General features: G+C 57.4%; 1 protein-coding gene across 1 annotated transcript in view; it reads right to left on the bottom strand.

The window, feature by feature from the left end:
- TAF4 (TATA-box binding protein associated factor 4) overlaps positions 1-15,281 on the bottom strand; it is a 66,284-nt gene that overhangs the window by 49,080 nt on the left and 1,923 nt on the right. The window lies entirely within an intron of this gene.

Here is a 15,281-nt window from a genome sequence, read left to right as displayed (position 1 = left end):
GAGCCTGCTTCGGATCCTCTGCCCCGCCCCCCCTGCCCCCCCTCCCCCCGCACCTCCCCACTTGCACGTGCTTGCTCTCTCCCGCACTCTCTCTCTCTCTCTCAAAAACTAAGTAAGCTTTTTCTTTTTAATGACAAAATAAACTCCTGGAACTAAAAATGATTACAATAAAGTTGCCAGATATAAAGTTAACTTACAAAAGCCAATCACTTTCTCATAAACCAACAATGAGTAGAATTAAAACACGTTATCATTTACGTTAGCATCCAAAAAACAAGAAATACTTAGCTATAAATCTAACGAAATACAAGACCAAATACAGCCAACTAAAAACTCTGATGAATTAAATCAAAGAACCAGATAAATGGAGGGACAGTCCATGTTCACAGACAGGAAGACTCGATATCGTCGGGATGTCAGTTCTTGCCAGCTTGGTCGGTAGCTTCACTGCAATCCCATTCAAATCTCAGGAAGTCACTTTATGGATATTGACAACGGACGGGAGGCCACGGACCCAGAGGAGCCAACGCAAGAGCTGGAGGGGGACTGCCCGACGTCAAGCCCCCCGCGAAGCCACAGCAATCACGCCGCCGTGTCCCGGCGGAAGAAGGCACAGACCGTGGGACAGAACGGAGCCCAGAAACGGGCCCCAGAAACCCAGTCGACGGACGTCTGACAAGGGAGCGGAGGCGACACGACGGAGCAGAGACCGTCTCTTCAACAACCGGGGCCGAACCCGCCCGCCATCCGCCTGCAGAAAAACGCATCCAGACACGGACCTTACCCCCTTCACGAAAATTCACTCAAAGTGGGTCACAGACTTAAAGTAAAATGCGAACCCTGATCTCCTCGATGACAACCCGGGAGAAAGTCTTGGTGACCCTGGGGATGGCGATGAGCTTTCAGACACAACACCCAGACAGGATCCGAGAAGGAAAGCTGGCAAGCTGGACTGGGGTAGAATTAAAGACGTCTGCTCTCGGAAAGACTGTCAGGAGCCACAGACTTGGAGAAAATAGGTACAAACGACATTTGATAAAAGACAGTCATCCTAAATATACGAAGAGCTCTTAAAACTCCACAGTAAGAAAACAACCCAATTAGAAACGGGCCGGAGACCCGAGCAGGCCCCTCACCGGAGAAGACGCACAGATGCAGACGGGCGCGGGGACCGACGCTCCGCATCACAGGTCGTCAGGGAAACGCAAATCACAACAGCGAGGCACCACGCACGCCTGTCACCGGGGCCCAAACCCACGACCCTGACGACCCCAGACGCTGGCGAGGGCGAGGAGCGGCAGGAGCGCTCGGCCGTTGCCGGCGGGAACGCACGACGGGGCGGCCGCTTTGGAGGCGAGTCTGGTGTTTTGCTACAAAACGAGTCGTAGTCTCACCGGACGAGCCGGCAATCGGGTTCCTTGCGATTTATCTACACGAGTCGAAAACTCGTGTCCACACAAAAACCTGCTCACGGATTTTTACAGCGGCTGTGCTCGCGGCTGCCAAAACTTGGAAGCGACCACGGCATCCCTCAAAGGTGACAGATAAATAAACTGTGGTAGATCCAGAATATGGACTGTCAGTCAGTGATAGGAAGAAACGAGCTCTCAAACCATGAAAAGATGGAGGAGAATCATCAATGCACATCACTAAGTGAGAGAAACCAATCTGAAAGGCTCCGCACTGTGTGACACCAACTGTAGGGCCTTCTGGAAAAGGCACAACTACAGACATTAAAAAGATGGGGTCGGGAGGTGGGGAGGGGTGAACAGGTGGAGCACAAAAGATTTCAAGGGTAGTGAAAATACTGTTTGACACTATAAAGGCAGATACGTGTCTTTCTCCGTGTGTCCAAACCTCTGAGATGAAGCTAATGTAAGCTCCCTAAGGGATGGCGTGTCAGTGCGGCTCATGCCCTGTGACAAAGGTACCCTCCGGTGGGAGACGGCCACAGTGGGGAGGCTGTGCTGGGGGGGAGGAGGGGACATATGGGAAATCTCTGTACTTTCCTCCTAATTTTGCTGTGAACTCTAAACTGCGCTAAAAAAAAAAAAAAAAAAAAAAATTAAGCTCTTTACCAACAACAAAACAAAACCCAAAAAACACGTCATCTGCTTTTGTTGGTACCTGGAGACTCAAGCGCGGTACCCCAAACCCCCTAAGAAGTGGCCTGTGGACAGCTGGCTGACCAGCAGAACGTTCCCATCTGCCACACCTCTTCCCCCGCCAAGAGCCCACTAAGCCGAGAGTCAAGGAATGGACGTGGCCCCACACCCCCGACACGAGGAGCCACAGAAGGACGAGATGCCCGCAGAGGCAGAAAGAGGGAAGCAGACTCTGAGAGAACGGGAGGGGTCTTTCTGGCACCCCCCAGGGCTCAGGGCAGGATGTCCACGCTCTAGGCAGAAGAATTTTTGGCCACGAGGTCCTTTCCTCAGAAACAGAGGACGTCCCTGCGTCAAGGGTCCCCTGTCTGGTCCCGCCTGACCGCTACGAGGGGAGCCAGGGCACCACGATGGCTCTCCACCCGTACAGCGCTCACATGAGCCAGAACTGGCAGACCCTCATAACAGGCTCCAGCAAGACAGAGACCTGCACACTGCTGTGTGACCGGCACCATCCTGGGCACCAGGCATCCGTGGGGCTCCTCCCTCAGGAAGCAGCCTGGAGAAGAGCTGAAAGTGCCAAGATGGGGGGGGGGGGCATGCAAACAAGCCCCCCAGACACAAGAAAATTGACAAACTCAAAGGAATTTCAGAAAGAGAACAGCAGGACATTACTTAGAAGGGAGGAAACCCCCCCAGAGGGGACCTGGAACATCAGGTGAGGAAAGGACCTCTGGCACAGACCGGACCCGGCAACGCTGGGCTCCGCAGGTGCCTCCTTTCCAGCCGGTGCAGGTGTCTCGGGCATGGGGACACGTGCTCGCCACGCACGGACAATGCTCAGGCACACGTCGGCACCCGGAAGGCAGGCCGCGGGAGGCTCGGGGGCGCCGCGGGAGGCCTCCCCAGCCTGCCGGCTGCACCCTCTGGCCCCAGGGCCACGCTGCGAGAACAAGCCATTTACACGCCATCTCGGCTCCGTGATCCCACATCCGCCCTCCACTCTCCAACCACCCCTGCTGATCAGCTACCTTCATCCCAGGCAAGTGTACACCTGACCCTCCAGCCCTGCAGGCGACCCACCCTCCCGCCGGGGTGCCCCTCTTCCAAGAGAACCCCACTTCTGGTTTGATATGGGACGCTGATTTCTCAGGAGCACGCAGCGCTGTGTGGCGGTTGGGCCACAGGGCACACCGCCCAGCACAAAGCCCGGGGACAGCCTCCCGCGCGCCCCCGGCCCTCCAGAGGAAGGCGGCAGGAAGGCCACCTCTGTCGTGTCCCCTCCCTGCCACCCAGCGGCCCCCACCTGTACCTGCTGCCCCCACCAGGGCAAGCTCTCCCTCTCACCCCCCAGTGGAGGTGGGGCTGGGCCACTCCAGCCCCTCACCCTCCCTCATCCAAGAGGCTGGCTCAGCGTCCCTCCTCCCCAGCTCCCGTCCTCTCATTCGGCCACCCCCCTGGGTGCCTGACCGGACACCTGGCATCCCCCAGCGGCTGGCACCAGCCAGTGCCTGCTGGCTGCCCCCTGGGCCCTGCCCCCCACTTTCTCTCTCTGTGGCAACCGCTGACCCGTGCGCAGGTACATACAGAGCAGCCACGAGCCCCGGGCGGCCAGCAGGCACCTGAGCGAGCCAACGTGCAGGCACAGCAGCCAGAGGAAGCGGGAGGCCAGCGGCTCTGGACACCGTGCACGGGGGCAGCATGTCGACCTGGCAACACCTGGGAGGCGGGGTTGAGCCCCATGCGCTAACACGGACTTCACCTTGTTGCGCTTTCACATCCCTCGCCCTTTTGAAGGCGCTACCAGAAACTTCACACTGTGTGTGTGGCCCGCATCACACTCCTCCTGGAGAGCACGGCTCCCAATCTCCCGTCTTCGGGAAACAAGTCCAGAAACAACAAAAGGAACTGTCCCTACACTCCAAGCACGTGGCTCTGCTCCCCCTCCGAAACCAGCATCCCCAAAGGCTGTCCCCTCCCCACCTTCCCCCCGAGGCCCGGCCTGTCCCGGCCTCCAGGGGCAGATCCAAAAGCAGGTCTGTCCCCTAACCTCCTAAGCTGGCCACCGACACACAACAGGTACAGACACTCACCGCCCTGACACGCCCCTGACCCCCTGACCTGGCACCCTGCGCCCCACCCCCCCGCGGGCCCCCCATGGGCCCCCTGCTTGGGCCTGCTCCCCTCTGCTGGTTCCTCCTCTGTTCCACCTCTAGGTGTCACATGTCCCCCAACAGGTCTCTGGCCTGTCTTGTCTTCTCTGGGCTGTACTGTCCCTCCTCCAAACCCGGTGAGCACACCACCCTCGTGGTTTAAGATGACATCAGTCTTTTTTTTTTTTTTTTCCCAAAGTAAACTCTACACCCAATGTGGGGCTTGAACTCACGACCCCGAGATCAAGAGTCCCACCAGCTGAGCCAGACACGTCTCCTGAAATATCATCAGGGCCCCCGCCCCCGATCCCCAGCCCTGAACCCACCTCTGAATTTCAGACGCAAATCTCAGGTCTCCCTGACCCCCTCCCGGACACCCGGTGCACGACCCCCGCGTACACATGTAGAACCAAGAACGTGAGTCTCTGTAAAGAGACCGGCCTGTTCTCAAGATCTCTCCTGTGTGCGGGTCTGTAGACGAGAATCTGCCAGTGCCCCCTGGGCTGGCCACCCCTCCCCAGGCAGGAGACCCAGGCGCAGTGTGAGGGCCCTTCTCACAAACAACACAAGAGGGGATGAAGGAGTCCTGCTTGTCTCCACGTGACAAAATACCACACAGCACAGGACGGAAGCATCACTTACGGCCAAGGTCCCAAAGGACGCCTCACAGCACGGTACCCTTTCCACACGCTTGAAGCTGAAAAACCCCACACACTCAACGATGCTCAGGGAGGCCACGGGCAGTTAGGAAAAGAGAAGCAAAGGCGTGGAGGCCGTGGGGTCAGGACGACGGCGGCCACAGGCTGGGGGCGGCAGGGGTTGGACGGTCCCGTGGGATGCTGGCAGGCTCCCAGCTGTTCTGTGGGGTGGAGTTTGCAGGTGCTCGTCACATACAGCAGGTCACGCGGGGACCGGAGACTGTGACTAACTCAACTCTGCGCGTCTAAGATCCAAAACATCCTGTCCCGCACTAGTCTTCTGTCTCAGTTAATGGCTTTTCAAAGTCGTGGCCCGTCCACCAAGCGGACAAGACCACAAACGCCTCCAGAAGACTCCCTGACTCACGCCACAGGCATCCCCGCCACACGAGCGCCACGCTGATGCCGAGCTTCAAAAATGAACGCGGCACAAGCCACGCTCTCCGACCTCAGGTGCTCCCGCTTCGCCGGCAGGTACAGCCTCGCCTGGACCGACTCACGGCCACCCGCCCGCTGCCAGGCCCCGCGGAGACGGGCCTCGGTGGGACACGCCAGTCCCGAGGAAGCGCCCCGCTCTACCACGGGGGCCATGAGGCCGGCGCCCAGAAGCACTGCGGCAGCCTGGGCCTGAACGACACGCAGAAGCACCCAGAAAATAATGCTGTGAGGTGCAGCCGCGACCTGGCGCGCTGCCCACTGTGGAAGCGAGCGGGGGTGGGGGGGGCACAGCAGGCGGGGAGGTTGTGAACGCCCCACGGCCAGACCACCGTCAGGAGTCTGGCTTTGTTCTAGAAGTAACGAGGGACCCGTGGAGGTCCTTGTGTGCAGCAGTCCAAGCAGAGGGGACGTAGTGAGGAATGACGAGGCGCGACTAACAGGTAGTGCGACGGGGTGGGGACAGTGAGGCACCCAAGTGACCGACACTACACCCTCCTGTGCCTGCAGCCCCACCTGGCGCCTGCCCACGACCCCACACTGGGCATCTACTGATGAGGACATCCAGGAGCTGCCTGGAAAGTTCTAAACTACACACAACTGCAAGAGGAAACGCTCTAGGGGTCCACCCCCCAGAACAAACAGTCACTAAAAATTCTCATAGTGGCCTCGGGTCTCTTTAAGAGAAATAAAACGTTACAGAGAAAAGTGGAGGTCCCGTGTGCAGGCCCGTACCCCCACCGCCCCAGAAGCAGCCACCTGCAGGGAACGAGGGGACACCCTCCGGCCACCTCCCACACTTGGACACCCACATGCCCGCGACACGCAGACCTGAAGAGCGTGCGCCCCCTTCCGCCACCCCCAACCTGCCTTCCGTGCACAGCGCACCTCTGCCGTCCAACACGCCAGCACTGAGCACGGAGCGTGCTTCTGCCCCCGCCGCACACCGTCACACGCAGCTGCTCGTGCCCGGGCCTCCGAGGGACTGAGGCTGACGGTCTCAAGAAGGCCAGGCCAGCAAACTCCCCGAGCTGACGGCACAACAGTGTCCTCGAGGGTGGCGTGTCCCCAGCAGGTCGGCAGCCCTACCCACGCCGGGAGACGGCCAGCTGTCCCGGCGGTCACCAAGCCAAGTACGGTCAGAGACCCCTACGGAGGTGTGTCTGGACCGTGGAGCCCCCAGAGTCGGAGAGGGGCTGGCTCCACCATCAGTTCCAGGATCGGGACCCCAGAGAGCGGTGTCCAAACCACTCAGCATGAAACGCAAGCCGGGGCTGGCCCACCGGGCACCCGGCCCAGAGCGGTCGGGACCCTGGCCCAGACTCGCAGGACTCCCAGTGAGCGCCGCGCCGGGCTCCCACGGCCCACTTGGAGGCTGTCTTTACTATGTCACCTAGAGCTTGGGAGACGCTCTGAACAAAGTTTCTCAACTGTTAAATACGTACCAAAGTGGCAGCAACCCTGACTTGTTATCTAATCAGTCCAGAGCAGCAGAGAAAATGCTGGAGTGTCCAAAATGGACTATAACAGACAGAAAGCTTATTTTCAGCAATTACTGCAGGAAAAGGAGCGGCTAATGAGATTCCATTTCAGAAACGATGCTGCATTTATCCCCACCTCCTCCCCTTGCAAACCCATCTTCCGTGGCCCACCAACAGCCCCATCAGAAAGTAATTCCTGAGGACGGGGACTGCCCTACCCTAGCACAAGTCTGATCTGAAGTTGGTGCCCAATGTCTGCTCATCGACCGACTAATCAGACTCACGAAGCGTGGCTCTGCCCTTCGAGGCCACGAGCAGGGCTGATGGGTGGCCGCCCGGGCACAGCTCCGCAGTCAGGAGAAAGGGCCTTGCACCTGGAGACCAGGGGACCTCCCGACCACTCACCCCTTCGCGCCGTCGGGATGGCCCCAACCTTAATGCCCGCAGCCACTCGGAGAGGAGGCCGGGGGGCCGTCTGGTAGCACGAGGCACAAGCCCCCGCCGACCCCAGGAGTCCGGCGGCGGCTGGACACACCCCTGCCTTCCTACAGCCGGGTCTCTGGAACAGACAGCACCAGCGTGTCGGCCCCTGGGGTCGGCCAGCCTCTTGCCGTGTGCTCGGGACTCGCCGGGCTGTGGATCTTCTCGCGAGAAGGCCCGGCCCTGTGTCAGCTGCCTCAAGTAGGCACGAAGACAAGAGATGCGGCAGGAAGGAGTGATCGCCCCAAGCCTCCCACCTGGCTGGCCTCTCTCTGGGCCCAGCCCCTCGGGTAAGGGGCTGAGGAGGCTCTGAAAAGCCACTCACCTCCTTGGGTCTCAGCATCTTCACTGGGACCACCCGGCTCTAGAATCCTCAGACTCACGAGTCTGTCCATCGGCACACGGCAGGAAGCCCGGGGCGGGCACACAAGTGCAAAACCACGTGGGCTGCTCGACCGCAGCACCTCGTCACCTCATCGGAAGTGCTAATGTCCCTCCCCAGCCATTTCCACACATAAAAAGGCAAAGAAGCCGGGAGGAATTTGCTGCCTTAATGACAAACACTCCTACTTCATAAAAAGCTCCTAAAACAACAACTGCCCCGTGTCCACTTCCCCGAAGGGCAGGTGAAAGGCAGGTGGCGTTCAGGGTCGCCCCTCCTTCCTAGGCCTCCTCCGCCCCCCCTACCTGCAGCAGGGGGGCCCGCCTGCTCTCCCGGCCGCCCCCCCCCCCCCCCCCCCCCCCCGCTCCAAGACAGTCCCCCAGGAGGCGGCCTCACCCTCACGGCCAAAGCTTCCATCAAATGCCACGGGACTCCCAAATTCTGACCCCTCGCGGCCTCTGCCCCCAGCCCACACCTTACGCTCAACTACCCCTGATGCCTCCTCAGAAACGGCACCACACGCTTCACGTTCCAGACAGGCCCACGGCCCTCCGCCCCCGTCCCCCTTCACTGCAGTCCTCGGTCTCAGCCACCCCGTGATGCCTCCTCGCAGCGCCGTGGATCGGCTCCCCGGCCGACGTACATCCTAGAGCAAAGGACCTCGGTCTCCATCCACATCCACGGGAAAAGGCTCACCTTCACTTGGTCAAAGAAATACACCCTAGAACCAGACACGACCTTCTAAACGAAACCTGAAGAATAGTAGCAATTTCTAAAAAGTCATCATTTTGGCCATGGCTCTCAAAACCACGGTTTTAAAAGCGTAAATGGTCGAGTCCTCAAGAAGGCAATTTGTATCAAAGACTCATGAATGCTCGATCCATCAGACGCCCGCAGAGCTGTGCACAAAGACATTCACCTGAGGGTCATTCACAGCCGACCAGGGGACGGGATGTGAGCCACAGCAGCCCCTCCCAGGGGCCTGTGGGGAAGCTCCGGAGGAGGGGACTTCAAAGGCCACCAGGGCGGGGGCACTCCCCACACAGGCTAAGGCAGGAGGCGCGGCAGGACCTCGGTGACCGAAGGTCTCCCCCTGCACGTGCTTCATGCAGGCGGATACAGGTGGTGACCAGCCGGGCAAGGCGAGATTATGAGGAACTTTATTTTCTCCCTCACGGTTTTCTTTTCTGCCCACACTTCCCATAATGAATAAAACTTTGTAGCAGGAGGAAAAACGTGGGAAAGGAGCCCCTTTCAAAGGACCAGTAGTGTTACGACGCTGTGGTTCTGCTACAACACCCACCGGCAGCACCCGCCTCTCCCCTTCCCCGACGTGGGGGCGCCGGGGGCGCCCCGACAAGATCAAACCACGCCAGGCCTGGCCCGTGACCTGCTGTGTTCCCTAACCCACGGCTCGGTCTTCGCAAATCCCTACACGGATTATATTAAAAAGCACTCGACAAAGCTCCTCTGTGAAAGGCGTGACGGCCCCTTGGAGAGCTCCCCTGACGCACTTGCCCCCCACACTGTGGCACAAAGATTGAGGTGGAAACGCTGCCTTCCGTCCCCTTCCAGCTGCGGTGGCAACACAAGACGGTCCACACAGTATGGCCACCCCACGCCCCAGCACCTCCCCCCTCCCCAAAGCGCCGGGCCTCATCGCTGACCCCACAAGGCCCCTCTCTGCCCTCTGCAGAGTGTCCAGGCCAACGCCGGCCACTCTGAGTCCAGAGGGCGCGGCACTGAGGACGAGGCCCTTGCCGTTCTGGCTCCTAGTGTCCTGCTCTGTCCACTCCGTGTCCACTCTGACCGCTGACTGCCCAAAACAAGTCACTGCTCAGCGACAGAACCTTCTCACTGCTTGCTCCTCAGCTAACATCTGCTGTCCAATGCGACGCGGTCATAAAGACCTGTTTTAGGATTTCCCCAACCTTAAGAGCTGGAAAACATTTCAAAATATGCCCTCGGGATACAAGCTCCCCGATGTCAGCGAGGAGGTCCCATGCCACCTGGTCACACCCTCCTCAGGAGCTCAGTGGTCAAAGAACCACACACGCCCAGCACCCCCTTCCCAGGCCACATGCAAGAGGCAGAGAGGTCCCATTAGACTCCAACTTCGGGATAAAAGACCCAGCTGAGGGGCGCCTGGGTGGCTCAGTCGGTTAAGCGTCTGACTTCGACTCAGGTCATAATCTCGCGGTCTGTGGGTTCGAGCCCCGCGTCGGGCTCTGTGCTGGCGGCTCAGAGCCTGGAGCCTGTTTCAGAGTCTGTGTCTCCCTCTTTCTCTGACCCTCCCCTGCTCATGCTCTCTGTCTCAAAAATAAATAAATGTTAAAAAAAAAAAAACTAAAAAAAAAGCCGACCCAGCTGAGAAGGCCTGCAGAGGGGCTCTGAGCCTCCAGCCCAATCTACACTCACTCACACGCCCACACTGGGAGGGCCTCCGTCCACTCACATGCAGGGGGATGTGGCCAGGCAAGTGGCCACAGAGGAAAGCTGGACAAGAAGGGGGCAGGCGGCTGGGTGGCTCAGTCGGTTAAGCATCGGACTTTGACTCAAGTCATGATCTCACAGTTCATGAGTTTGAGCCCCGCTTCGGGTGAGCTCAAGACCTGCTTCAGGTGAGCCCCGCTTCTCTCTTTCTCTCTTTCTTTCTTTCTCTCTCTCTCTCTCTCTCTCTCTCTCTCTCTCTCTCTCTCCCCCTCGCTCATCTGCACTCTCTCTCTTAAAAAAAAAAAAAAAAAAGGAGGGGGTATCCATGCACTTTTCAAATGTGGGGGCGGGTGCCTAAATTGTGGACAATGTTTATACCTCTTTGTGTTTTGAAGATTTCGTTCCCTTAGTGCAGACACCTGAGGATGTGTAAGAATCAAAAATTGTACTTGAAAGGGTTCCCGGTTCTAGCATAGAAACATAAAGTTCTCAATTTCCAAACGAGGCTACAGCACTTGATCTACTACACAGGGTGTTAAGAGGCACTGGTCAGCAATCCACTGCCCTGAAGTCCGCGTGTTTCTAACCTACAGTGCCCCACGCCGTGGCAATCTCACCCCCAGCTGGAAACAACTGTCCCTCACACGCTGGTGCACGGCACCCAGGACAGAGGCTCCAGTGGCGAGAAAGGACCTCTCTCCTTCAGTCTTCTTACTATCAAAGACCTGATCACATAAAAGACTGCCAGCCTCCAGTCGAAGACAAGTTTCAGAGACGAGAGCCCTAAACAGTAACTATTTCCCAGGACGATCAAGAAAACCTGAGACTCCTGCTTATCATCCACATGAGGAAAAGTAATAGTGCTTTTGAGAACTTTGCAAACTCCCCAAACCTAAGGCAAGTTGCTCCAGAGTCCTTTTAAATCTCTGCTTCAAGATTTTTAAAACCAGTTGTTAATTCTGTCTTGATCAACTCACACACGACCAGCTATTTCTCGAAAAGCTTTCTTCAAATGTATCATTTCAGACGAGGAAAGCTTACATTTACACACCGAAGCCGAAGCCGGGGTTAGGAGCACACCAGGAACTACCTTTATTTTGATTTCAAGGAAACAGCCACGTGCGCGCCCCGCTGCTCTGCCCCACCAACCTGCTTCGTTTCTAGGGCAGGGTCTGAACTGGGTCAGTCCCGTTCTGATCAAACACCGCTGCCCGAGGGGACTCAGTGCCCACTCGTCAGCAACTCCTACAGCACAAGCGAGGGCACTCACTCGCCATGGCCCGGAGGTGACAGAACTCCTGGGAGTCGGGCCCTTTGGCCCCTGGGTTCATCGGCCACCCAGGTAGCAAGATCCCGCTTGCTAACCACTTCCTCGTGGGGCGCTAAGAAATACGGATCTACCCTGGACCGGCAAACGCAAAGGACTCGGGAAGTCTCGACTTTTCAAACTCCAGTAATTGTGCCATATGCGCACAGCACGCGTTGCCCTCCGGCACGGTAGGCAGCAGGAGAGAACAGATGCCCCAGGAGGGTCTGAGGGACCCCTTTCCTGGTTATTGCCAAAAGGTGAGAACCGCCAGCTCCAAAAGACCCCCACGTACGCCTGAAACGCCACCCCACCCCCAGGCGCCAAGACGGCTTTGTCCTCCCTTAAGGTAGTGGTGACAGTCAGGGGCGAGGTGCGGACAGAGGATGGCCTCCCCTCCAAGCCCACGGTGTGGAAGCTCAGAGAAGCTACCTCTGTCCCCGCCAAGCAGAGCTGTCCAGTGCCGGCCGCGTGTGGCTCTCCGGGAGTTCTTTTCCCTCTCTCTTCATGAACGTCACCATTACACAAGTACATCAAAAGCAAAACCCCAAGGCCTTTGGGCTAAAGCAAACCCCGTGCCAAAGCCCACTCCGAGCAGGCAGCCGCGCCCACTGCCCCCACGGCAGCAGGACACGTCCGCCGGGTCTGTGACCGGCCTGTGACGGCCCGGCAACTTTCCCACTCACGCAACCAGAGTCAGCCACCGCACCAGGTTCCCCGGTGACTGAAAGCGCGTCCAAGGCTGCTATGGTTTTGATGAGAATAAAGCTGTCTTTAGACCTGGCACCATCTACAGCAACAAAATGCTTAAGACCCGCAAAAACCGTAACGTCACTGGGACGGCGCAAAAATAACAGACGTTACACGACGGAGGCGTGTCCCATTCGTCCCGACGGGATTCCACAGTGCTTTGCAAAATGGTCAGCGGCACTTTCTAGCTGGGGCAACTGGGACTCCAAGCAGAGAAGGCAAGAGTGCACTCAAGTAACAAAATCTAAACGTGCAAACGCACCCCTCGGGCCACAGCACCTGCGGGCAAGACCGGCCACCAGAATGTCCAGTTCCTTTAACGTCAGTGCTGGGCTCTCCACACCCTACCGCCCGGCTCAGGGTCAGCCCTCCGGGAAATAACCCGGCCCAACAGCCCAGTCGGCTACCGCTGGGTTCTTCCCTTCCCTACCAGCAAATAACTGCGTTCATCATGGTGGGAGCCATGTTTTTACGAGCAAGGATATTAACAGCGATAATATTCGCTTCCAATAAGGAGCATGCAAATGTTACCAGACCAAGGCAACTACGCCGATGGAGAGGAAACGGTGCTCCGTCCCGGAATGAGAACCTACGCGCTGGCCAAACCTTCAGGTGACAGGAGAGCATTCTCTGCAAAAGCGGGACAAACAGACGTCCACTGCAAAAAACACTAACCTGCCACGCCAAGAGATAACCTTTGGAAATGAGCATCTTTAACGTAGCATCTACCTGAAAAGATCTTTTAAAACCATTTACGCACATGCTAATTTGGGTGTCATATCACTTTTTTTTCTCTCAATGATGATCACAATATTATCGGGATGTTACGACTAACAAGCTGTATGAAACGAGAGCTTTTCGCAGTTCTTGGAGAAGTGCCTTTGCGGCAAAAATCTCTTATCCGTTCTTGCTATCCCCATAGCAGACAAAACCAACACTCTGGTACCTTCAAACGAGCAAATCGATTACAACAACGTAAGCGTTTCTTTACAAAATTGTCCTAACAAAGAAGATCAAAATGGAACTCGCTAAAGCCAAAATCCACATGGGTTCCAGCGCACGATGAGAAGGCCTGGGGCCCCGGTGAGACCCCCGTACCTCCTCTCCCCATCTGGAGCTCGACCTGCAGGAAGGAGAGGAGCTGAGGGGCCAGCCTCGTTCATACGCGCTCACTTGACACCTGTGTGCAGCCCGGAAAGGCCTCCCGCCCCTGATCCCTTCCCGAGTGTCTGCGTCTCTGAGTTGTAGCAAGAACGAGCTATTAGCCGAGCACGGTTATTTGTATAAGTCACTTCTACCTCCGCTGTGTACGTCTTTGGGATGAGAGATTTCAGTGAAGAGGGAACGTCAAGGAAGAGAGTTTAGTATTTCCTGATCGATTATACAACTAGAACATTCATAACCTGTCATTTTGGTTTACAAAATTGCACTATTTAAAAGCGAGAACTTTGTTTCGGGGTGATACTTTTTTTGCTCCCGCTGTTGTAAAAAGGAGGCGATGTAACTATTCAGAGTTCCCAATCGGTGGGGGCCGGGGTGTGGGGAGCGTCAAAGAAAACACGGACACACATCTTTTATACTCCAGAAGACATCTGTCACCCCAATGTCAACACGGGCTGCTCTCTGCTCTCAAATCCCGGGGACTTAACGCAAACGCTCATGACAACTCTTACAGCTTTTTTCAAGGACTGGTCTACTGGCACACGAAGACCTCTGTGACAGCGACGTTAAAACCAAAGATGAAAGTGAGTCCAGAGTCACTCGTGGCAGAGACGCCCTTTCCCAACCATGGCTTCCTCCCCCGGCACAAAAATAAGGAAGGGGTTTCGCCTGCGCCAAGGCGCAGACCAAGGAGACCCAGCCATCCCCAGACCACCGCACCTGCAGGCGTCACATGGGCCCTGCCGGTCAGGCCGAGCGCCTGCCTCGCCAACTACTGACCAGCTCACACCAGTTCCCAACAACACGAGTGCGGCACGGGAGTGGTCTCTGGCAGGAGCAAAGCAGGTGCTGAGCTGTGCAGGACCCCCCGAAAGGGAGTTTTATACATAGGGAAAGGATATTCCCACGTTTTACATAATGCACCACAACCCCGAATTGCCTTTTTCAAAGGTTACTGAAAGACCAGCCCTATTCTCCACCGAAAAGTCAAAACACACACAACGAGCAAAACAGAACCTTCAAATAAGCGCCCACTACAAACTCAAAAAACAAACCAGACGCGTCCTAAGGGGCATCTCGACGCCTCTCCAGCAACTTCTTCTGCGTCACCTTGTCCCCTCCGAGCACGGCAAGCCCCACTCCCACCCCGGAGACGTGGGTCTGGGCTGCCCACTTCCCCTGCCCCTGCCGGCCTAGAAACACCCTCACGGGCTCTGACAAGAAAACCCTCCCTTGTTAAGACGCTGCAATTCTGTCAAGGTGACCAACGGCTCTTTCCCAGAAAGCACGCGGGGACACGGGAGGTGCTGTTTCCGCTCCCGCCACCGCGTTGGCCGCTACAGCAGCACATGTTACTACACAGCCAGGGAGGAGCTCTCCAGAAGCTCCCGGTCCTCGCGGGCGAGGCGGAGGGGATGCGAGAGGAGACAGGGCTTCTCAGTGCTCGAGTTTCTCTCTGCTCAAGAATCCCAAAACACAGCAGCATGAGCTGGGACGCTGTGGGGTACCTTTCACTGTCAGACCTGAAGAACCCCAACCGACTGCCAGGGATGACCCAAGAGACCGGGGAAACGCACAGGCTGTGGCCGCGACTGCTCCCCCTCACTACGCACCACCGTGTGCACCTCTGAGAGACCCGCTGATCTCACCGGATGGCACTAACCAGAGCGACCGAGCATCCTTTAACCCGCAGCACGGCACTGCTGGACGCTGTGGCCGAAGCAGTGCACGACACAGCGGGAGGCAGGGACGTGGACCAGGAAGGGTGCGTGTGCCCAAGGATCCCTCCAGGGCTCACCTGGGATCTCTGCCATCCTGCCGCTAGCAGGGAAGCGGAAGCTTTCCATGCACGCTTGCCCGGCCACAAGGAAGGGGCGTCCCTACTCTGCCTGACCTC

The sequence above is a fragment of the Prionailurus viverrinus genome, chromosome A3 (genome assembly GCF_022837055.1).
Source record: "Prionailurus viverrinus isolate Anna chromosome A3, UM_Priviv_1.0, whole genome shotgun sequence".
Lineage (NCBI taxonomy): Eukaryota > Metazoa > Chordata > Mammalia > Carnivora > Felidae > Prionailurus > Prionailurus viverrinus.
Note: the sequence above shows the minus strand (reverse complement) of the source record. Positions and strands in the feature narration are given on the sequence as shown.